This window comes from Pleurodeles waltl, chromosome 6, assembly GCF_031143425.1.
Source record: "Pleurodeles waltl isolate 20211129_DDA chromosome 6, aPleWal1.hap1.20221129, whole genome shotgun sequence".
NCBI lineage: Eukaryota > Metazoa > Chordata > Amphibia > Caudata > Salamandridae > Pleurodeles > Pleurodeles waltl.
In genome coordinates this window covers 99,820,737-99,843,541 of record NC_090445.1, presented here as the reverse complement: position 1 = coordinate 99,843,541, position 22,805 = coordinate 99,820,737, and positions in this window count along the sequence as shown.

Below are 22,805 nucleotides of genomic sequence, written 5' to 3'. Positions count from 1 at the left end.
GACTGTTAAAAGAAAAATGATACTGTATTGCCAAATTCAGCAGTGCATCTGCATTCCTTTCGGAATGTCTGTCACTCTTGGGTGCCTCGTTGAACCAGTCTGGTAAAGTAAGCAGGAGTATAAAGCTTTTGCCTTTCCTGCAGGAAAGGAGGAGGCTTGCAGACTGTAAAACAGAAACAATATGGTAGAATCAAGGAAAAGGACAGAAGGTAAGCTTCATGAGGAGTGTAGCAAGAACACTCAGAGGCAGAGCAAGAACATAAGAGGAGTTTCACATTTGAGCCATTAGTGCAGCACACACACTCAGTGGCTTTTCCCAAATCAACACACATCTCTTGAGCCCACACAGCTGAGTACGCTTCAGAGTCATCATCATCATGGTTTCCCTTTGAAGTCGATAACTTCCTTCTTATAGATGTTGAGGTAGTCCCTCACTGTGTACTTCCATCCTCCTCCTGACTCCAAGTAACGATTAATGAATTAGTCCAACTCCATCCTAACCTGGGCAAGCTAGACCTGTAGTGCTCTGCTGTTGAAGAACAAGTAGAGAAACATAATTGAAGTATTTTGTGTAGATTTATGTTTGCTAACTAAAGTGACTGGTCTGGTCTCTGAAGAACCAGTGAAAAGGAGTGGACCCTGCAGGTAAATTTGGCTAAGTGTGAAAGGGCCAATCACCTTCAGGAAAAATGATTACCCATCAGGCCCCAAACATTGCAAATCATAGAAATCAAGTTTACAAATTAGTTGAACACCCTCCCTTACTGTCTGCCACCACATAAATCATCAAGTATCACTCACAATCACTCAATATATCATCACTCATTGGTGCAATAGTTACCTCTTCCAATCCAAGCACTGTGGTAGGTACACAATTGTATCCCCTCTTTGATGCAAGCAACACATTGGAATTTGGCAGTCTTGTAAATTAAATGATCTTCTCAAACAGCCCTGTTAGATGATGAATAAAAGAAGTATAGTTATTGGAGGGAGGCAGGCATTGTCTCCAATGCCTGCAGGGAATGGGAAGGTTTCTTCATTGCACACTAGTCCAACTCCAGTCTGGCCATACATGTGCCTAAAAATGGTGCGGCTGCATAAGTCAGACTGAAACATGATGTTCTACTAGCTAAATGCTTTTTTAAAGTTTGGCAATAAATAATTAAAAACTTCTATGGTGGCCTACTAAGTCAGGGTAATAGAGTTCATCCTCAACTCAGGTAGTTCATCCAGAAGCTGGTCTGACAATCACTCTCGTCCTTCTCCTCCTCCTGTGGTATGTCAGAAACAGTACAATTGTTTGGTTGGAAGTGCTGGTTCATTTTGATCATGGTCAATTTCTCCATGTTTTGAGGTAAAGAGACTGGTCCTTCTCACTGTGACAACTGCACCAGCTGCACTGAACACATGCTCAGCAGACACAGTGGTGGTTACCGGACAGGCTAGGTACTTCATTGCCAGCTTGCTGAGCTCTGGCCATTGGTGCATCTTCCCATACCAACATACCAATGGGTTTTGATCCACATAGACCTCTTTTGGGTCATCCAGATATTCCTGGAACATTCTCTGATTGGTCACCGGTGCTGCCACTTGCTCGACCTATTTTGCCTTCACCTCTACATCAGGCCTGCCACTTGAAATCATACCAATGCAGAGGTTGGGACCAAGTCTTCTGTTGTTGTTGTTGTTGCTGGTGGTCTTGTTGCTGGAGTTGGCTGCTGTGAGCTAAGACCGCCCTCTCTGAAAGTTGAAAGTGCCACCCCAGAAATTTGGCTCAGGTGTAGGACTCTAATTTCCAGCCGTTCTTTGTCCAGGTCTCTGGCTTGCTCAACTATCCACAACTTGTATTTTGAAACCTCTGGTAAAAAGGAGTGAAAGTGGACAGAATTTGTTTGTACCGTGGATTGAGTAGTGTGCCATAGACTCCTTGCTGACTTCCCATATGAAAACATCAAAAGGATGTAGCAACAGTGTCAAGCATTTGACTGGACCCCATTTGTGCGCATACATGGTCATGCTTTACTCAATTACATCCTCTCCTCTTTGAATGACATAGTCATAGATATGTCTGTACTGCTCAAAAAGACGTCGCAACCTGTAATAGGTTGCGTTCCAACATGTTGGCACCTCCTGTATGAGGGCTATAACCGGCCAATCTATTAGCATGCTGAATGATCTTCAAATGCTTCCTGCATTAAAAGAATGTCTGAAATTGGTGCAGATTCTTCTGAAGATGGACAGTATGTTGCTGACAGTGTCTTCTTTTTTTAGAAAATCCTGCATAACCAGGTTGATGCAGTGAGCCAAACACAGGACCCTAAAATAGCCACCATCTGCCATGGCCTTAGCTATATTACTGCCATTGTCTGTGCCAATGAATCCAATTCTGAGACCTCTGGGTCGCAGCCATTCAAACATCTTGCTGTTAAAGTCTTCAAAGATGTTTGCAGCTATATGGGATTTTTCCGTGGTGAACATGGCCACTGTTGCATGCTGCCAACCACCCTTAAAAGTTTCTTTAGTGCTGAGACCTGTAGATAGCTTTTGCCTAACCTCCACAAAAGAGATCCAGTGTACAGACATACACATGTAATCAGTTGCTTGACAAGATGTCGTTCATCATGTGGATAGTGTGAACAGCACTCTGCAGCAAAGCTTGTCCAACCAATTGCAGCACATCATGATGGAGCTCTGGAACAGCAACTCCAGCAAAATAGGCCAACCTTTCATTTCAGGCAGATGGCTGCCACAAAATCTAAACATCCCACTACTTCCACAAAAGAAAAAGGGAGGAGAGAGGTCCAACTGTAACATTTTAGCCAGCTTCCCACTGTACAAACGTGCCATTGAGTGGTTGTAGCCTTTGGGCCCCTCCTGCCTAAACATACCTTTAATAGTAGACTGGATGTTTTCTTTTCTGGGACCCCTGATGCAGGTGACTTCCGAGAAGTAGGAGGAGGAGAAGTAGGAGGTGTCAGACTCAATGTGCATCTTGAGGCAGTCACTGTTTGCTGTGGTGTCTCCATCTGACTCTTGTGCCATTTTGAGGTTGCTGACACAGGTGATACTGGCACACTGCTGGAGACAGGGCTGCTTTGTGTAAATAAGCTGTCACCCTCTTCTTCCTCATCACCTTCACCTCCCACTGTGATTGGAGCCGATTCCCCACTCTTCTCACCTTCACTACCACCACCTGCAGCAATTATTTAAGGTGCTCCTCCCACCGCAATGCTTGATGTTTTTTCATATAGGTCATTTGGCCTCTAGTACCATAGTGTGAACCAGGCTTACCTTGAAGAACACTTGTGTGGCAAATGGAGCAAATTGCAATGTTATCCTTCTGCTTGCTAATCATAAAAAATTCCCAAACTGGGGAAGAAAACTTTCTTAGTGTGTCAGTGCCAATGCCTGAAGAAGAACTGGAGGTAGATGGGTGTGTCTTCGATTGCCTCTGCAGTGCATACTTTTACTGAGATAGGGGTTGATGCAGATCTCAGAGGGGGCCTTATAAATATGGCAGCTGGTGCTGGTGGTAGCACAAGTGCCACATTCCTCGGAGCAGGTTGAATAGGAGGGGTAATGTTAGTCTCCTCTGGGCCAGCTTCCATGACAATCTCATCATCCTCCTCATCCCCTTCCACAATTCTAAGGCATTCAGAAACTTTTCTTTTCCCTTTCCTTCCCTGGCATGTTGTGGACTCTGCCAGGGTCCAATCCATGTCCAGGTCATCAGAAGGGGTCTTGGAGAAAATGGTGGAGTACCCTTTCTTCTTCTTGCTGGACAACTGGACGCCAATGATTTTAAAAGAGCAGGTTCTTGATCAGCAGGAAGCTCAACCTCCTCCTACTTCTCCTCCTACTTCAGGAAGATCTACTATTGCTGGCTGTGGCTGTTGTCCACTTTGCTCAGTTTCCTGCAATGATTGGGTACTACTTTGTGAAAGAGTCAAATCCAATTCAATGTCACTGCTCACCGGCATCGCAATGATTGCAGGGGCTGCCTCTCTGATAGACTTGGATTTGGGCTTAGATTGTGGTGGTACTCTTAATGTGGGAGTGCCGCTCCCAGCTTGCTCCCTCAGAGGCCGGTACGGGAGGCATAACTTTCTGGAAAAAGTCACTGGCCATTTTCTTGGCAGCACCTTTATTTGGGGCCATCTTGAACCTGTCAGTTGGCAGTGGCACTGAGCTGCAGAAGAGATTGGAGGACTCATGTCACATGTGGTGTGGCCACGCCACTTTGTACTTTGTCTGTCAGTACTGTGGGTGATGTCTCTTCTGCACTTAAAAGAAAACAAGTTAGAAAAAGATTTAGTGAAACATGAAATTGTTGCAGTTTGAATTAGTACAGACAAATACAATATAATTTAGTGTGGTTGGTTACTTAAATTATTATCCTAAATAATTAACAACAATATATATAACCATTCTAAAGTAAAACCACACCGCTATATCCTAAAATCTCATTACCAATAAAGGATAATAACATACAGATGTAACTCTTTGCTTCATGTGCATCTATTCTAAGGAAGATACCTGTGGCAGTCAGGGAAGTGCGTGGAAAAATTGAATAATCCTTAAAAAATGAAGGCTGGTGTGTGCTTATGGCAAGTAAGGGAGTCCAGGGTGAAATAGAATAATTCTTACAAAATGAATGTTGCTGGTGTGCGTGCACCAACTATGTGACAAAGGGTGTCCAGGGGAAAATGGAATAATACTTAAAAAATTAATGGTTTTGTGCGGCTATGCATCTATGGCAGTCAGGGGTAGATGGATAGAGGTAAAATGTAAAAAATAAAGAAAAAAATGTAAACAAATTAGAATAAAAAAAGTTAATTAAAAAATACAAAATAAAGTTAACAACATAAAATAAGAACATTTAAAAGAAACAAAATAAACCAATAATAATTAAAGCAAAATTAAATGCTGATATACTGCAGGACTCTGATCAACACATTGGGAGGCATGGAGGTGCAGGTGAAAAATGCAAAAAAATGCATATAATATAAAACACTGTTGATCATAATCATAATATTCACATACCACAATGATCCTTTAGCATATTATTAAACTGATATCAGGCAAAGGTAAAAACAAATGAACAAAAACAAAGAGCCACCTCCCTCTCCTATAAATCTCCTGAAATGATCGGTCCCACCATGCAGGTAAGTGAGGATAAGTTTATTACTTCGTGTGATCGGGAGGGAGACTCTCAGCAACTGCAACGCTTCTCTGTTCCAAGCCTGCACCATGCACAATAGAATCCTCACAACAACATTCAACATACCATAGCAAAAATAAAAGAGAAGAAGAATATTACACGTCCCCCTCCCTCACTAATTTACATTGACATAAAAAGCTAATATTGTTGAGAATGAGAATTTTTCTATTACATTACAAAGTCCTCCATTTTCTTGGGCAACCTCAACATTGCCTTGTTACGCAGATGTGCTCCATGGCCACAATTCTTCTTGACCAATGATTTGGTGGTAACTCCGGTAAACATTTTTCGCTTAATGCATTCCGAAACTTTTACAACTTTACTGTGATTCCACATATCCCCATCACTTAGCAATAAGGAATACCTGTACACCTTCACCATATCCAATGGCTCCAAAAATTTGAAATCACCTTATTGATTGTACCCCTCCTTTACCACACACACCTTATCCCCAACCATGTAGTATTCCACATTTTCTTTCACTTCTTTCTTCCTTTCTACCCCTTTGGAGAATAATGCTCTATGCTTACTTCCTCTCATAATCTCAAAAGGAGATCTACCAGTCACACTATGAGGAGTTGTGCGGTATGACCAAATCAGATCCTTGACTGCTTTACGCCAACTCATTCCACTACTTACTGCCAATTGCCGACCATCCTTCAAGGTTCTGTTCCACCTCTCAACTAGTCCCTTACTCTTGGGATAATAAACTGATGCTCTTATATGTCCAATGTCATAACTTTTCAAAAAGTCAGTCATGACATTCGGCACACATTGTACTCCATTGTCCGACACAATCACTTCAGATACACCTTCAGAATTGAATAAATCCACAAAAAACTCTACCACAGTTACCACATTGACATTCTCAACAAACTTCACTACTGGCCACTGAGACAAGTAATCCACCACCACTAAGGCATAATTAGGTACCTTTCCCAAAGCATACAATGGGCCCATTACATTGATGGCTATTTTCTTCCAAGGTCCGTTTGACTTATCTGATTCTATGGGAGAGTTTTTCACAACATTCTGAGACTTGTTACTCCAAGCACAAAAAACACATTCCCTGATATGATTTTCAACATCTCTGTCTATGTCAGGCCACCAGTACTGAGATCTGATAAGCTTCTTAGTCGCACTCATACCCAAATGCCCCTCATGAGCAAGCTTCAACAGACCCTCATGCAACACAGTGGGAACAACCAGCTGTTCCCCTCTCATTACCACACTCCCTTCCAAAAATAATTCTATACTAACTTGATGGAAATATTCCGCTTCCATGGAAGCATCACTCCTTGATGGCCAACCATTTTGCACCTATCTCATAACCTCTTGCAAAACGGCATCTCTTTGAGTTTCCTTTACCCATTCATCATGAAGGATCCTACCATCAGTAATACTTCCTACATCCATGTCCACATCAGCTATAAGTTCCTCAGGTTCTTCATCTTATTCCACATCACTCTTAACGGGCAATCTAGATAAGCAGTCTGCTAATACATTTTTCTTCCCCGGTACATACTCCAGTACATAGTTGTACTCTAACATTCTCGTCACCTAGCGAGCTATCCTAGGAGTGGCCCTACCAGAACCTTTAGTTGAGAATACTTCAAGCAAAGGTTGGTGATCAGGTCTTAATACAAAAGTAATTCCCCACACATACTTCCCAAAGTAGTGCATGCCCCACCAACATGCAAGTGCTTCTTTTTCAATAGTGGAGTAGTTTTTCTCTCAGAGGTCTGGGCGCACATGCAGTAGTTATCTCCTTGCCCTCTCTTACTTGCAATAACACTGCGCCCAACCCAACAGAAATAGCATCCGTGTTTATGATGGTATGATCCCTGGTGTCAAACAATTTTAGAGCAGGCGCAGAAGCTATCTGTCTTTGTAGGAAAGTACCATCTTGCCTGGCATGTTACCCCCATATTTCACTGTATATATTGTTTTAGTTGTATGTGTCACTGGGACCCTGCCAGCCAGGGCCCCAGTGCTCATAAGTGTGCCCTGTATGTGTTACCTGTGTTATGACTAACTGTCTCACTGAGGCTCTGCTAATCAGAACCTCAGTGGTTATGCTCTCTCATTTCTTTCCAAATTGCCACTAACAGGCTAGTGACCAATTTTACCAATTTACATTGGCATACTGGAACACCCTTATAATTCCCTAGTATATGGTACTGAGGTACCCAGGGTATTGGGGTTCCAGGAGATCCCTATGGGCTGCAGCATTTCTTTTGCCACCCATAGGGAGCTCTGACAATTCTTACACAGGCCTGCCACTGCAGCCTGAGTGAAATAACGTCCACGTTATTTCACAGCCATTTTACACTGCACTTAAGTAACTTATAAGTCACCTATATGTCTAACCTTTACCTGGTAAAGGTTGGGTGCTAAGTTACTTAGTGTGTGGGCACCCTGGCACTAGCCAAGGTGCCCCCACATTGTTCAGGGCCAATTCCCCGGACTTTGTGAGTGCGGGGACACCATTACACGCGTGCACTATACATAGGTCACTACCTATGTATAGCTTCACAATGGTAACTCCGAATATGGCCATGTAACATGTCTAAGATTATGGAATTGCCCCACCAATGCCATCCTGGTATTGGGGAGACAATCCCATGATTCCCCAGGTCTCTAGCACAGACCCGGGTACTGCCAAACTGCCTTTCCCGGGGTTCACTGCAGCTGCTGCTGCTGCCAACCCCTCAGACAGGTTTCTGCCCTCCTGGGGTCCAGCCAGGCTTGGCCCAGGAAGGCAGAACAAAGGACTTCCTCAGAGAGAGGGTGTTACACCCTCTCCCTTTGGAAAATGGTGTTAAGGCAGGGGAGGAGTAGCCTCCCCCAGCCTCTGGAAATGCTTTCATGGGCACACATGGTGCCCATTTCTGCATAAGCCAGTCTACACCGGTTCGGGGATCCCCCAGCCCTGCTCTGGCGCAAAACTGGACAAAGGAAAGGGGAGTAACCACTCCCCTGACCTGCACCTCCCCTGGGAGGTGCCCAGAGCTCCTTCAGTGTGCTCCAGACCTCTGCCATCTTGGAAACAGAGGTGCTGCTAGCACACTGGACTGCTCCGAGTGGCCAGGGCCAGCAGGTGACGTCAGAGACTCCTTCTGATGGGCTCTTACCTGTGTTGCTAGCCTATCCTCTCACCTAGGTTCATACAGGGGGTGACAAAGATGGCAAGAAGTCTTCTGACAAGGGTGGGGACAAATCGAAAAATGAGTCTTCATCAGGCCCACAAAAGCACTCTGGTGGGGGTGGTGGGTCCAAATCCTCTTCAAATCAAAACAAAGAAAAGAAACCATGGTGCTATTTATGTAAAATAAAAGGCCATTGGACAACAGATCCCAGTTGTCCAAAGAAAAGCACCACTACAACCCCTGCTGCTACACCTAGTGCCCCTAGTAATAGCAGTGGTGGTGGGAGCAAACCTACTAATAGCCAATCCAAGGGAGTAGCTGGGCTCACTTTTTGGTAATTTAGTTGGGGTTGGTCTTGTTAGGGAGGCCACAGAGGCTGTGTTAGTCTCTGAGGGGGCTATTGATTTAGCCACCTTAGTTGCTTGTCCCCTTAACATGGATAAGTACAAGCAACTACCCCTAATAAATGGTGTTGAGGTTCAGGCCTACAGGGACACAGGTGCCAGTGTTACAATGGTAATAGAGAAACTGGTCCACCCTGAACAACACCTACTTGGTCACCAGTACCAAGTAACCGATGCTCATAACAACACACTTAGCCACCCCATGTCTGTTGTGAATCTCAACTGGGGGGGGTTACTGGTCCAAAGAAAGTTGTGGTTGCCTCAGATTTACCTGTGGACTGTCTACTAGGAAATGATTTAGAGACATCAGCTTGGTCAGATGTGGAGTTGGAGGCCCATGCAGCAATGCTGGGCATTCCAGGGCATATTTTTGCTTTAACCAGGGCTCAGGCCAAAAAGCAAAAAGGACAGGGTGACTTGGATCCTGGAAGAATGGACCAAGTGCTCCCTAAAGCTAGGGTTAGTAAAAGTAAATCACTACCTACTATCCCTCCCTCTACAGTGGATTCAACTTCTGAGGAAGAAGAATTTCCACCCTGTGCAGAACCTACACCAGAGGAGCTGGAAGCAGACACTGCTGAGCTTTTGGGTGAAGGGGGGCTTGCCAGGGAGGAGCTGAGTGTGGCACAGCATACCTATCCCACACTAGAGGGTCTAAGGCAGCAAGCTGTCAAACAAGCAAATGGGGATGTCAGTGACTCTCACAGAGTTTACTGGGAGGACAACCTCTTGTACACTGAAGCAAGGGATCCAAAACCTGGAACTGCCAGGAGATTGGTGATTCCTCAGGAGTACAGAAAGTTCCTCCTAACTCTATCCCACGACATTCCCTTAGCTGGACATTTGGGGAAAATGAAAACTTGGGACAGGCTTGTTCCCTTGTTTCATTGGCCTAGAATGTCAGAGGACACAAAGTAATTTTGTAAGTCCTGTGAAACCTGTCAAGCCAGTGGCAAGACAGGTGGCACTCCAAAGGCACCCCTTATTCCACTGCCTGTGGTTGGGGTTCCCTTTGAAAGGGTAGGGGTTGACATAGTTGGCCCCCTTTACCCTCCTACTGCTTCAGGCAATAGGTTTATCTTGGTGGTAGTGGACCATGCCACCAGATATCCTGAAGCAATTCCTCTAAGGACCACTACAGCTCCTGCAGTGGCAAAGGCCCTCCTGGGAATCTTTTCCAGGGTGGGCTTCCCAAAAGAGGTGGTATCAGACAGGGGAAGCAAATTCATGTCTGCTTACTTAAAGGCCATGTGGAAGGAGTGTGGTGTTACATACAAGTTCACCACACCCTATCATCCACAAACAAATGGACTGGTGGAGAGATTTAACAAAACTCTCAAAGGCATGATTATGGGACTCCCTGAAAAACTCCGCAGGAGATGGGATATCCTGTTACCTTGCCTCCTTTTTGCTTACAGGGAGGTACCCCAAAAAGGAGTGGGCTTCAGCCCCTTTGAACTCCTATTTGGACACCCTGTGAGAGGTCCTCTAACACTTGTTAAGGAGGGTTGGGAACAACCTTTAAAAGCTCCAAAGCAAGACATAGTGGACTATGTACTTGGCCTAAGATCCAGAATGGCTGAGTACATGAAAAAGGCCAGTAAAAACCTTCAGGCCAGCCAAGAGCTCCAAAAGCAATGGCATGACCAGAAGGCTGTTTTGGTTCAGTACCAACCAGGGCAGAAAGTGTGGGTCTTGGAGCCTGTGGCACCAAAAGCACTCCAAGACAAATGGAGTGGACCCCACATAATTGTTGAAAAGAAGGGTGAAGTCACCTACTTAGTTGACTTAGGGTGCTCCATGTCAATCACCTAAAACCCTACTATGACAGGGCTGATCTCACCCTGCTCATGGCAACAGATGAGGGACAGGAAGAAGAGAGTGACCCTCTCCCTGATCTCTTCTCTTCCACAGAACAAGATGCTCTAGTGGAAGGTGTAGTTTTGGCAGATTGTCTTACTGCTGAGCAGAAAGACCACTGCATAAATCTCCTGGGTCAGTTTTCTGAACTCTTTTCTACTGTGCCAGGCACCACTTCTTGGTGTGAGCACACTATAGATACTGGAGACAGCTTGCCTGTCAAAAGTAAGATCTATAGGCAGCCTGACCATGTCAGAGACTGCATAAAACAAGAAGTGCAGAAAATGCTTGAACTGGGAGTGGTTGAGCACTCTGAAAGTCCATGGGCCTCTCCTGTGGTACTTGTACCAAATCCTCATTCCAAGGATGGAAAGAAGGAAATGCGGTTTTGTGTAGACTATAGAGGTCTCAACCAAGTAACCAAAACTGATGCTCACCCTATACCCAGGGCAGATGAGCTGATAGATACACTGGCATCTGCCAAGTATCTAAGCACTTTTGATTTGACTGCAGGGTATTGGCAGATCAAATTATCAGAAGATGCAAAAGCAAAAACTGCATTTTCAACCATTGGAGGGCATTACCAATTCACAGTAATGCCTTTTGGATTGAAAAATGCACCTGCCACTTTTCAAAGGTTGGTGAACACAGTCCTGCAAGGGCTGGAAGCTTTTAGTGCAGCATATCTAGATGATATAGCTGTCTTTAGCTCCAGCTGGGATGATCACCTGGTCCACCTATGGAAAGTTTTGGAGGCCCTGCAAAAGGCAGGCCTCACTATCAAGGCTTCAAAGTGCCAGATAGTGCAGGGCAAAGTGGTTTATCTAGGACACCTTGTAGGTGGAGAACAGATTGCACCACTTCAGGGGAAAATCCAAACTATTATAGATTGGGTTCCCCCTACAACTCAGGCCCAGGTGAGAGCCTTCTTAGGCCTCACTGGGTATTACAGGAGGTTCATAAAGAACTACGGCTCCATTGCAGCCCCTCTTAATGACCTCGCATCTAAAAAACATGCCTAAAAAGGTATTGTGGACAGCTAGCTGTCAGAAAGATTTTGAGGAGCTGAAGCAGGCCATGTGCTCTGCACCTGTCCTGAAAAGCCCCTGTTACTCCAAAAAATTCATTGTCCAAACTGATGCATCTGAATTAGGGGTAGGGGCAGTCTTATCACAACTTAATTCTGAGGGCCAGGATCAACCTGTTGCTTTTATCAGCAGGAGGTTGACCCCTAGAGAAAAGTGTTGGTCTGCCATAGAGAGGGAGGCCTTTGCTGTGGTCTGGGCACTGAAGAAGTTGAGGCCATACCTGTTTGGCACTCACTTCATTGTTCAGACAGACCACAAACCTCTACTTTGGCTAAAACAAATGAAAGGTGAAAACCCTAAATTATTGAGGTGGTCCATATCCCTACAGGGAATGGATTATACAGTGGAACATAGACCTGGGAGTACCCACTCCAATGCAGATGGACTCTCCAGATATTTCCACTTAGACAATGAAGACTCATCAGGTCATGGCTAGTCTTATTGTCCTTCGTTTGGGGGGGGGGGGTTATGTAGGAAAGTACCATCTTGCCTGGCATGTTACCCCCATATTTCACTGTATATATGTTGTTTTAGTTATATGTGTCACTGGGACCCTGCCAGCCAGGGCCCCAGTGCTCATAAGTGTGCCCTGTATGTGTTACCTGTGTTATGACTAACTGTCTCACTGAGGCTCTGCTAATCAGAACCTCAGTGGTTATGCTCTCTCATTTCTTTCCAAATTGTCACTAACAGGCTAGTGGCCAATTTTACCAATTTACATTGGCATACTGGAACACCCTTATAATTCCCTAGTATATGGTACTGAGGTACCCAGGGTATTGGGGTTCCAGGAGATCCCTATGGGCTGCAGCATTTCTTTTGCCACCCATAGGGAGCTCTGACAATTCTTACACAGGCCTGCCACTGCAGCCTGAATGAAATAACGTCCACATTATTTCACAGCCATTTTACACTGCACTTAAGTAACTTATAAGTCACCTATATGTCTAACCTTTACCTGGTAAAGGTTGGGTGCTAAGTAACTTAGGGGGTCATTCTGACCCTGGCGGTCCAAGACCGCCAGGGCCACGGATGACTGAAGCACCGCCAACAGGCTGGCGGTGCTTCATTGCCCATTCCGACCGCGGCTACAGCCGCGGTCGGAAAACCGGGTCCGGCGGTTTCCCGCCGGATTTCCCCCGGCTGGGCGAATCCTCCGTGGCGGCGCTGCAAGCAGCGCCGCCATGGGGATTCTGACCCCCTTCCCGCCAGCCTGTTTCTGGCGGTTTTTACCTGGGGGCCCCTGCACTGCCCATGCCCATGCCACTGGCAGGGGCCCCCTAGCAGACAGTGAAAACCGCGACGGGTGCAACTGCACCCGTCGCACACCTGCAACACCGCCGGCTCCATTCGGAGCTGGCTTCTGTGTTGCAGGCCCCTTTCCCGCTGGGCCGGCGGGAAAGTTAGAATGGCCCCAGCGGTCTTTTGACCGCGGGGCGGCCGAATGGCGGTTCCCTCCAGGTGGGCGGCGACTGCCGCCCGCCGCCCGCCGGGGTCAGAATGACCCCCTTAGTGTGTGGGCACCCTGGCACTAGCCAAGGTGCCCCCACATTGTTCAGGGCCAATTCCCCGGACTTTGTGAGTGCGGGGACACCATTACACGCGTGCACTATACATAGGTCACTACCTATGTATAGCTTCACAATGGTAACTCCGAATATGGCCATGTAATATGTCTAAGTTCATGGAATTGCCCCACCAATGCCATCCTGGGGAGACAATCCCATGATTCCCCGGGTCTCTAGCACAGACCCAGGTACTGCCAAACTGCCTTTCCCGGAGTTTCACTGCAGCTGCTGCTGCTGCCAACCCCTCAGACAGGTTTCTGCCCTCCTGGGGTCCAGCCAGGCTTGGCCCAGGAAGGCAGAACAAAGGACTTCCTCAGAGAGAGGGTGTTACACCCTCTCCCTTTGGAAAATGGTGTTAAGGCAGGGGAGGAGTAGCCTCCCCCAGCCTCTGGAAATGCTTTCATGGGCACACATGGTGCCCATTTCTGCATAAGCCAGTCTACACCGGTTCAGGGATCCCCCAGCCCTGCTCTGGCGCAAAACTGGACAAAGGAAAGGGGAGTGACCACTCCCCTGACCTGCACCTCCCCTGGGAAGTGCCCAGAGCTGCTCCAGTGTGCTCCAGACCTCTGCCATCTTGGAAACAGAGGTGCTGCTGGCACACTGGACTGCTCTGAGTGGCCAGGGCCAGCAGGTGACATCAGAGACTCCTTCTGATAGGCTCTTACCTGTGTTGCTAGCCTATCCTCTCACCTAGGTAGCCAAACCTCCTTTTCTGGCTATTTAGGGTCTCTGCTTTGGGGAATTCTTTAGATAACGAATGCAAGAGCTCATCAGAGTTCCTCTGCATCTCTCTCTTCACCTTCTGCCAAGGAATCGACTGCTGACCGCGCTGGAAGCCTGCAAAACTGCAACAAAGTAGCAACGATGACTACTGCGACCTTGTAACGCTGATCCTGCTGCCTTCTCGACTGTTTTCCTGGTGGTGAATGCTGTGGGGGTAGTCTGCCTCCTCTCTGCACTAGAAGCTCCGAAGAAATCTCCTGTGGGTCAACTGAATCTTCCCCCTGCAACCGCAGGCACCAAAGAACTGCATCACCGGTCCTCTCGGTCTCCTCTCAGCACGACGAGCGAGGTCCCTTGAACTCAGCAACTCTGTCCAAGTGACTCCCACGGTCCAGTGACTCTTCAGTCCAAGTTTGGTGGAGGTAAGCCCTTGCCTCCCCACGCCAGACTGCATTGCTGAGAACCGCGTCTTTTGCAGCTACTCCGGCTCCTGTGCACTCACTGAGGATTTCCTTTGTGCACAGCCAAGCCTGGGTCCCCGGCACTCTAACTTGCATTTCACGTCCTCCTGAGTTGTCCTCCGGCGACGTGGGACCCTCTTGTGCAACTTCGGGTGAGCTCCGGTTCACTCCACTTTGTAGTGCCTGTTCCGGCACTTCTGCGGGTGCTGCTTGCTTCTGAGTGGGCTCCTTCTCTTGCTGGGTGCCCCCTCTGTCTCCTCACGCAGTTGGCGACATCCTGGTCCCTCCTGGGCCACAGCCGCATCCAAAAACCCTAACCATGACCCTTGCAGCTAGCAAGGCTTGCTTGCGGTCTTTTTGCGGGAAAACACTTCTGTATGACTCCTCACAACGTGGGACATCCATCCTCCAAAGGAGAAGTTTCTAGCCCTTGTCGTTCGTGCAGAATCCTCAGCTTCTACCATCTGGTGGCAGCTTCTTTGCATCCACAGCTGGCATTTCCTGGGCATCTGCCCACTCCCGACTTGATCGTGACTTTTGGACTTGGTCCCCTTGTTCCACAGGTACCCTCGTCTGGAAATCCATCGTTGTTGCATTGCTGGTGTTGGTCTTTCCTTCAGAATTCCCCTATCATGACTGTGCTCTTTGGGGAACTTAGGTGCACTTTGCACCCACTTTTCAGGGTCTTGGGGTGGGCTATTTTTCTAACCCTCACTGTTTTCTTACAGTCCCAGCGACCCTCTACGAGGTCACATAGGTTTGGGGTCCATTCGTGGTTCGCATTCCACTTCTGGAGTACATGGTTTGTGTTGCCCCTATCCCTATGTGCTCCCATTGCATTCTATTGTGACTATACATTGTTTGCACTGTTTTCTATTGCTATTACTGCATATTTTGGTATTGTGTACATATATCTTGTGTATATTTGCTATCCTCATACTGAGGGTACTCACTGAGATACTTTTGGCATATTGTCATAAAAATAAAGTACCTTTATTTTTAGTATATCTGTGTATTGTGTTTTCTTATGATATTGTGCATATGACACAAGTGGTACTGTAGGAGCTTTGCATGTCTCCTAGTTCAGCCTAAGCTGCTCTGCTAAGCTACCATATTCTATCAGCCTAAGCTGCTAGACACCCCTCTACACTAATAAGGGATACCTGGGCCTGGTGCAAGGTGTAAGTACCCCTTGGTACTCACTAAAAGCCAGTCCAGCCTCCTACAGTCTTTTCAACTCTCCAAACTCTAACTCACATTTAACTCACCACACAAATCACTCTTTTTTTTAACATTAATTTCCTCTTACATTTTGTTTTATCCACAAACATCGGAATAAACTTCGAATAGTACTCCGCCAGACCCAAAAAGGATCTGAGCTGGTCCTTGTTGACTGTGGAAGGTGTATTTTCAATAACTGCCACCAATTTCGATTTAGGAGAGATACCATACTGGTCTGTCCAAAGTCCTAAATATTCCATACCAGACACACTCATTTTACACTTCTCTAGTCTGATGGTCAATCCACTCTCCCTCAAAATGTCACAAACTGTTCTCATAGTACAACCATGGTCAACCTGATCTTTCCCAAACACCAAAATGTCATCTTGAAAATAAACTACATGCGAACATCTTTCAACAAATGATGTATGGCCCTTTAGGAAAATAGCTGACACCAAACCAAATGGCATCCGCTTAAATCTGTAAGCTCCCTCTGGCATCATAAAGGACGTCAATGCCCGAGATTCAGGATGCAACATTATCTGGTGGTAAGCAGATGACAAATCTAATGTGGAGAATAATTTAGCCCCTTTCAAAATGGTCAACTTTTCTCTTATATTAGGTAGTGGATGTCTATCCACCCAGATAGCTGCATTCAAATCCTGAAAGTCCACACATAAGCGTAATTCCCCATTGCTTTTCTTCACAATCACCACAGGAGCTAACTATTCAGACGCCTCGATCTCTTCAATCACATCTTGCTCACACAACTTTGTTAACTCTTGCCGCAAGTGTTCCCTCAACACAATAGGAACAGTGTGTGGCTTATGAGCTTTGGGAACAGTATTTTGCTTCAAAATAATTTTGTGCATAAATCCCTTCAATTTTCCCAACTCCTTCCTGAACACCTGCAGATATTCTTCCAAAAAATTGAAAATCTGCACATTGCTCACATCAGTGCATGCCCCCAGTACCTGTTCAGGATGGTTGGGATTTAACCGTATTCCAAGATCTTTTTGCTGTGGCCAACCTAAAAGATTGGCACCATCTTCAACAAAATACACTTTGGAAGACACCACCATGCCCTGAAACTCCAACTAGGCCTCCATGTAAATCTATGGGCTTATTTCCGTACGCTACCAAATGCACATAAGGAGGCTTGATTTTGCGCTCAGGACATTTTGACCAATTCTCTTTTCCAATCAGCATGTAATGTGCCCCTGAATCAGCCATCACTTTAATCTCAACCCCATCAATGCTGATAACACAGTAAGGTCCACTTGCATTTACACTTCCAACATCCACAACCTACAATATGAATTGTTAAGCAACCTCATCATAGTTATCACACCCCACAGAATTAATCACCCTTTCGCCTTCTTTACACCAAATTGTCTTCCCTTGCACACCCTAGCAAAATGTTGTTTTGCTTTACATCTCCTGCACATCTGACCAATTGCCGAACAACATGAATCAGTTGCTGTATGCCCCTTTAACTCACATTTAAAACAAATCAAATCACTTTTCCCTCTGATTTTACAGACGTACCAGGCTGTTCCATTTTCTTAACTTTGACACCCTCAGAATTGACAAAATTCACTGTTCCTGATGAGGCTGACAACTCTTTTAAATCCTCATCCGTTATTTCCACTCTTTTCATTATGTCTATTGCCATCTGTAGAGTCAACTTCTCCATATTCAACAGTTTTTCCTGTACTTTTTTGTTGGGCACCTTTAAAACCAGCTGGTCCCGTAACATCTCATCCTGAAAATTCTTGTAATCACATGAGGAGGCCAAAGCCCTTAATCCAGCTACATAACTCTCCACTGACTCAGCAGGTAATTGGCAACTTCTTAAAAATGTAAATTGTTCCACCACAACATTTTTTTTTCAAAAATTTGCATCAAGTTGTCCCATCGCTATCTCATACTCATCTTTGTCTTGTTCATCTTTATCATCCGGATCCGGCATGTGCTTTAATATGCGCCTTCCCTCAGTTCCCAAACAATATTTGAGCATCGCCAATTTTCTAGATGCTGTGAAAATATCACCTCTCACAGCCAAGAAAAAAGCTTCAAAACCCTCTTTCCAATCCTCCCAGGCTGTTATCGGTTCACCTGGAACATTAAGAAAGAACACAGGAGCTACAAAACCTCCATAATACTATAATTAAGTCAAATATAGTAACTAAATTCACTGCAATAATTACGGCAACTTTAATTGTCCTTCCTTCGCCTAAAGTATTTGTTTTGACCAGCACAATGCTGTAACTTGGCTGACGATAATTGATTTCTTTGCCACTTTAAAATGTCTATCAAGAATGTCACTTAACATCCCTAAACCGGCACGCAAAGAACTTGTGCCAAAAATTCAAAGAAATGTCATACAAGGCTGGATGTTGCCAAACGAAGTAATTTTGTATAACGAAACATGCTAGAAACAGCGTTTAGTGATTTTTAGGCAACTTGATTAGGCACTGAACAAAGGGTTGCTAAGGACGCTAGACACCGAACAAAAGGTTTCTAAGGACGCTGGTAACGCATGGTTTTATTAGGCAATATTGACGTATGCAGGCTCTCGAGACATGTCAACGCGCAACTCCCGTTGAGTATTTCCTCAAATTTTCACCCCTTTTCCGTAGTTGACTCACCGAAATGTGGAGACGGCAGTAACACAGCAGCGCTGTGTAAAACGGTAAAGCGTTCGGGCAACAGCATAATGGAGTGTTGGAAAGCAGTTCTGTGGATCCAAAGAAATGCCGGGAAATGGATACAATTGTCTCTCCTCCTGATCACAAAGCCACTCTTGTCACCAGTGAAATGATCCATCCCAACACAAAGGTAAGTGAGGATAAGTTTATTACTTCGTGTGACCAGGAGGGAGACTCTCAGCAACTGCCGAGCTCCTCCGTTCCAAGCCCGCACCATGCACAATTGAATCTTCACAACAACATTCTACAGCGCATGGCTGCTATTATAGCAAAAGTAAAAGAGTTGAAGAATATTACACATCCCTAGAAAATGGCTTAGAAAACTGGAATAAAGGATGGGTGCACAAAATGGGCATTGGTGTAAAGGTCACCAAGGGCCAGATGTAGCAAGGTCTGAATTTGCGATTCGGAAATTGCGAGTCGGTGCGACTCGCAATTTCCGAATCGCAAATTCGGATGCAGAACGGTGTCTCAGACACTGTCTGTGACTCACTATGGGATCGCAAAAACCCACCTCATAAATATTTATGAGGTGGGTCGCATTTTGCGACCCCATAGCGAGTCCCTGCACTCACAGGGATGGTGGCCTGCTGAAGTCAGCAGACCTCCATGTCTGTGACTGCTTTTTCAATAAAGCATTTTTTTATTTTATTTTGCAGTCCGTTTTCCTTAAAGGAAAACGAGTTGCAAAATAAAAAAAATAACGAAACCATTTGGTTTCGTTTTTTTCAGGGCAGGCAGTGGTCTATAGGACCACTGCCTGCCCTGAAAAAATATTTTTGTCGACATTCACAAAGGGGAAGTGGTCCCATGGGGACCCCTTCCGTTTTGCAAATGAGTTACCACCATTTGCATTCGCGGTCACAAAGCAATTCTGAATTGCGATGTGAGTCGCAAATAGGAAGGGAACACCCCTTCCTATTTGCGAGTATCATTCACAAATTGCGAGTCGGTACCGACTCGCAATTTGTGAATGTGCATCGCGTGAGGCCGTTTGCATGGCGCGAACTGCGATTTTCGCAGTTTGCGACATGGAAACGGCTTGCTACATCTGGCCCCAAATGTCCTCAGAATCAGCATGATGCCTCTCCAGGCAGCTCCAAGTCAGATTACTCTGATAGCAATGAACATTAGAGAGGCCAGGTGAGGGGAAGGGAATTTGGGAAAGGAACGCCAGGGAAGGAGACCTAAAAGGAAAAATGGTTAAACACACATGATTCCATGCACTGTTAAGAATCATAATGCGATAATTTTCGTTATGATCTCTCTCATATAGAATGTGACATGAAGAATATCTCCAGAATAACTGTGGAGCAAAGTTTCTTATAATGCGCTTAATGACTCAATAGCGAATTTCGTTATAATCTCTCTTGTATGAGGATCAGGTATAGAAGATATCTGTAAAACAAAGATTAAGCTGTATTCTGAGAAAGCGCCTTTTTTGTATAACTTGACTTCTGCTACTGTACGATGCCAACAACCTTAATAAACTAAAAGATCATGCTCCCCTCCCCATGGTATTCTGAAACTTGGAATTAAGCTGAAATCTGCTGTGGCAAAATTATGGAGAGAAATCTTGCATAACTGCTGTCTTAAGAGTTAAATATTTGTGAATAGATTTGCCAAGAAATAACTTTTACAGAAACAACGATTCACCACTTCGTAGAAGCACTTACCCGACAGAGCGCAACTTGCTCTGAGATCTTGACCGAAGATAACCAAATTACTAGTGCCATTAAACAAAGGAAAGAATACTTGAGAAAATCAGAGGTTGCGTCTAGGACTTCGCGGGTAGCAGGAGCCGGCCACTGGGACACGAGAACCGGAAAGAAGAGGATCTGAAGACAAGCCCGACCTTCAAATCCAACTCACCGGCCAGCTGAGAAGAAATCCCCAGGAAAAACAGGCTGGCAATAAACTGGAGCTGCAGAGGAGAGTTCCTTCTCCTCCAAGGACCAAAGGAATAGTGAGCAGCTCTCTTTGGGTGGGGCTGCTTAAATAGACAGGGGCCACACCCAAGAGGCTGTCAATCATTATAGACACAGACTCCTTCCCCAAGTTCAACTAAACAAGCATTGGCATCCAATATGACACAGAAGTAAAAAACAAACATTGGTAAAGTACAAAAGAAAATATTTGCAAACAAGCATTGATTTCTGACAGTTACAAATTGAGTCGAAGGCTGGTATAATATAGGATATACTGGAACACCAGTAAACAACTAATAATGCAAACTGCGTAGAACAGGGTAATTGTTTAAGACATTCATTTAGGACATTGCAACCATCAACGAGCGCCATAATAACCATGTCTTTTCCCACAGGAGGGATTGGTGGTTTGGCGAGTGCACAAGAGCGCTCGCGACTTGTGATATGATTGCAAACATGTAGATCCTAGAACGCGTGTCGTTGCAACCCTGACATTTGGCCTTATGGTCAACCAACTACAACAGGAAGCAAGGGGCCCTGGAGAAAAAAGAATACATGCAAGCGTATAACAAAGCACACTGGCTGGCTACACAAAATGGCCACTGGCCACATGGTGAACCAACAACAGCAAGCAAGGAGGCATGAAGAACAAAGAACACATGCTTACTTATGACAAAGCACACTGGCTGGCTACATAAAATGGCCGCTGGCCACATGGTCAAACAACAGCAGCAAGCAAGGAGGCATGAAAAACAAAGAACACATGCAGGCCTATGACAAAAGCACACTGACTGAAAATCCCGCTCAGGTGGCAGATCTTTTTCTTATCTAGCTTGTCTGTATTGGAATCAGTTACTTTTACACTTGCGCATATGTACTGATCATCTCAAATTTGGGAAACTTCCAAAGACCGGGCAATTTGTGGTTTAACTGCTCTCTTTGAAGTCTTGTGTCTGGAGCTGCGTTGTGATACCCCTCCCAGGGTGATTTGTACGCATTATAAGCCTGATTGACATAACTGGCAGCACAAAATGGCAACTGGCTACATGGTCAAACAACAATCGCACACAAGGAGGCATGGCCACAACAAAGAACACATGCAAGCCTTTGGCAATACCACACTGGATGGCTGCACAAACACAAAATGGCCACTAGCGACATAGTCAATAAACAGCAGCAAGAAAGGAGGGATGGCCACAACAAAGAACACATGCAGGACTATGGCAAACGCACACTGGCTGGCTACACAAAATGGCCACCAGCAACATGGTCAACAAACAACAACAAGCAAGGAGGTATGGCCACAACAAAGAACACATGCAGGCTTAAGGCAAAAGCACACTGGCTGGCTACATAAAATGGTCAAAAGAACAGATGATGGACAGAATGAGGAAACAAATGAAACATTCACCCCAGGCACAGGGCTGGATCCAACCTGGGGTGTCGTGGTGAGCAAATAACACAATGAATTAAACCCAGATCTGTGACTGTTGGTCAATTTTTGCACTGTTCAGCATTCCGTACATTATGGCCCTCATTACAACCCTGATGGTAAATGCCGTTACCGCCGTGCTGACGGCCACCAACATACCGTGACCGCGCAGTATACCGCTACGGGTATTATGACCCACACAGAGAAATCCGCCACTATACAGACACCCACACAAGTCCGCCAGCCCAAAGGTCAGTGATAAACTGGCAGTACCAAAACCCACACCGTTACGCCAACAGAAATACGCCCACGGTATCAGGATCCACGAATCACTGCGGCGGTCTTTCAACCGCGGTAAACCATTGGCGGTACACACTGCCGCGCTCAAAATACATACACACTAACAAAACAACACTACATAGGACAATTCAAACTACACACACCTGACATACATACACACACTACACACCCACACCAATATAAAACACACACTACCCACAACCCTTTACGACCCAAAGATTTTGACAAGTGAGAGAGAGACAAGCCAGAGACACCCACTGAATCCAGAGCCACAAAATACCCTCATCACCCATACACCATCCAGGCACCTCACAGCACACACCCCAACACATCACCCCCACATACCCTCACACACAACACTCACACTTCACCCATGGCAACACAGAGACACCCCAGGTTCTCGGAGGAGGAGCTAAGGGTCCTGGTGGAGGAAATTATCCGTGTAGAGCCACAGCTATTCGGATCACAGGTGTAGCAGATGTTCATTGCTAGGAAGATGGAGCTATGGCGGAGAGTCGTGGACAAGGTCAATGCTGTGAGACAGCACCCCAGAACAAGGGATGACATCAGGAAGAGGTGGAACGACCTACGGGGGAAGGTGCATTCCGTGGTTGCAAGACACCAGGTAGCCGTACAGAGGACTGGCGGTGGACCCCCACCTCCTCCCCCACAACTAACAACATGGGAGGAGAAAGTCTTGGCAATAATGCATCCTGAGGGCCTCGCATGAGTAGCA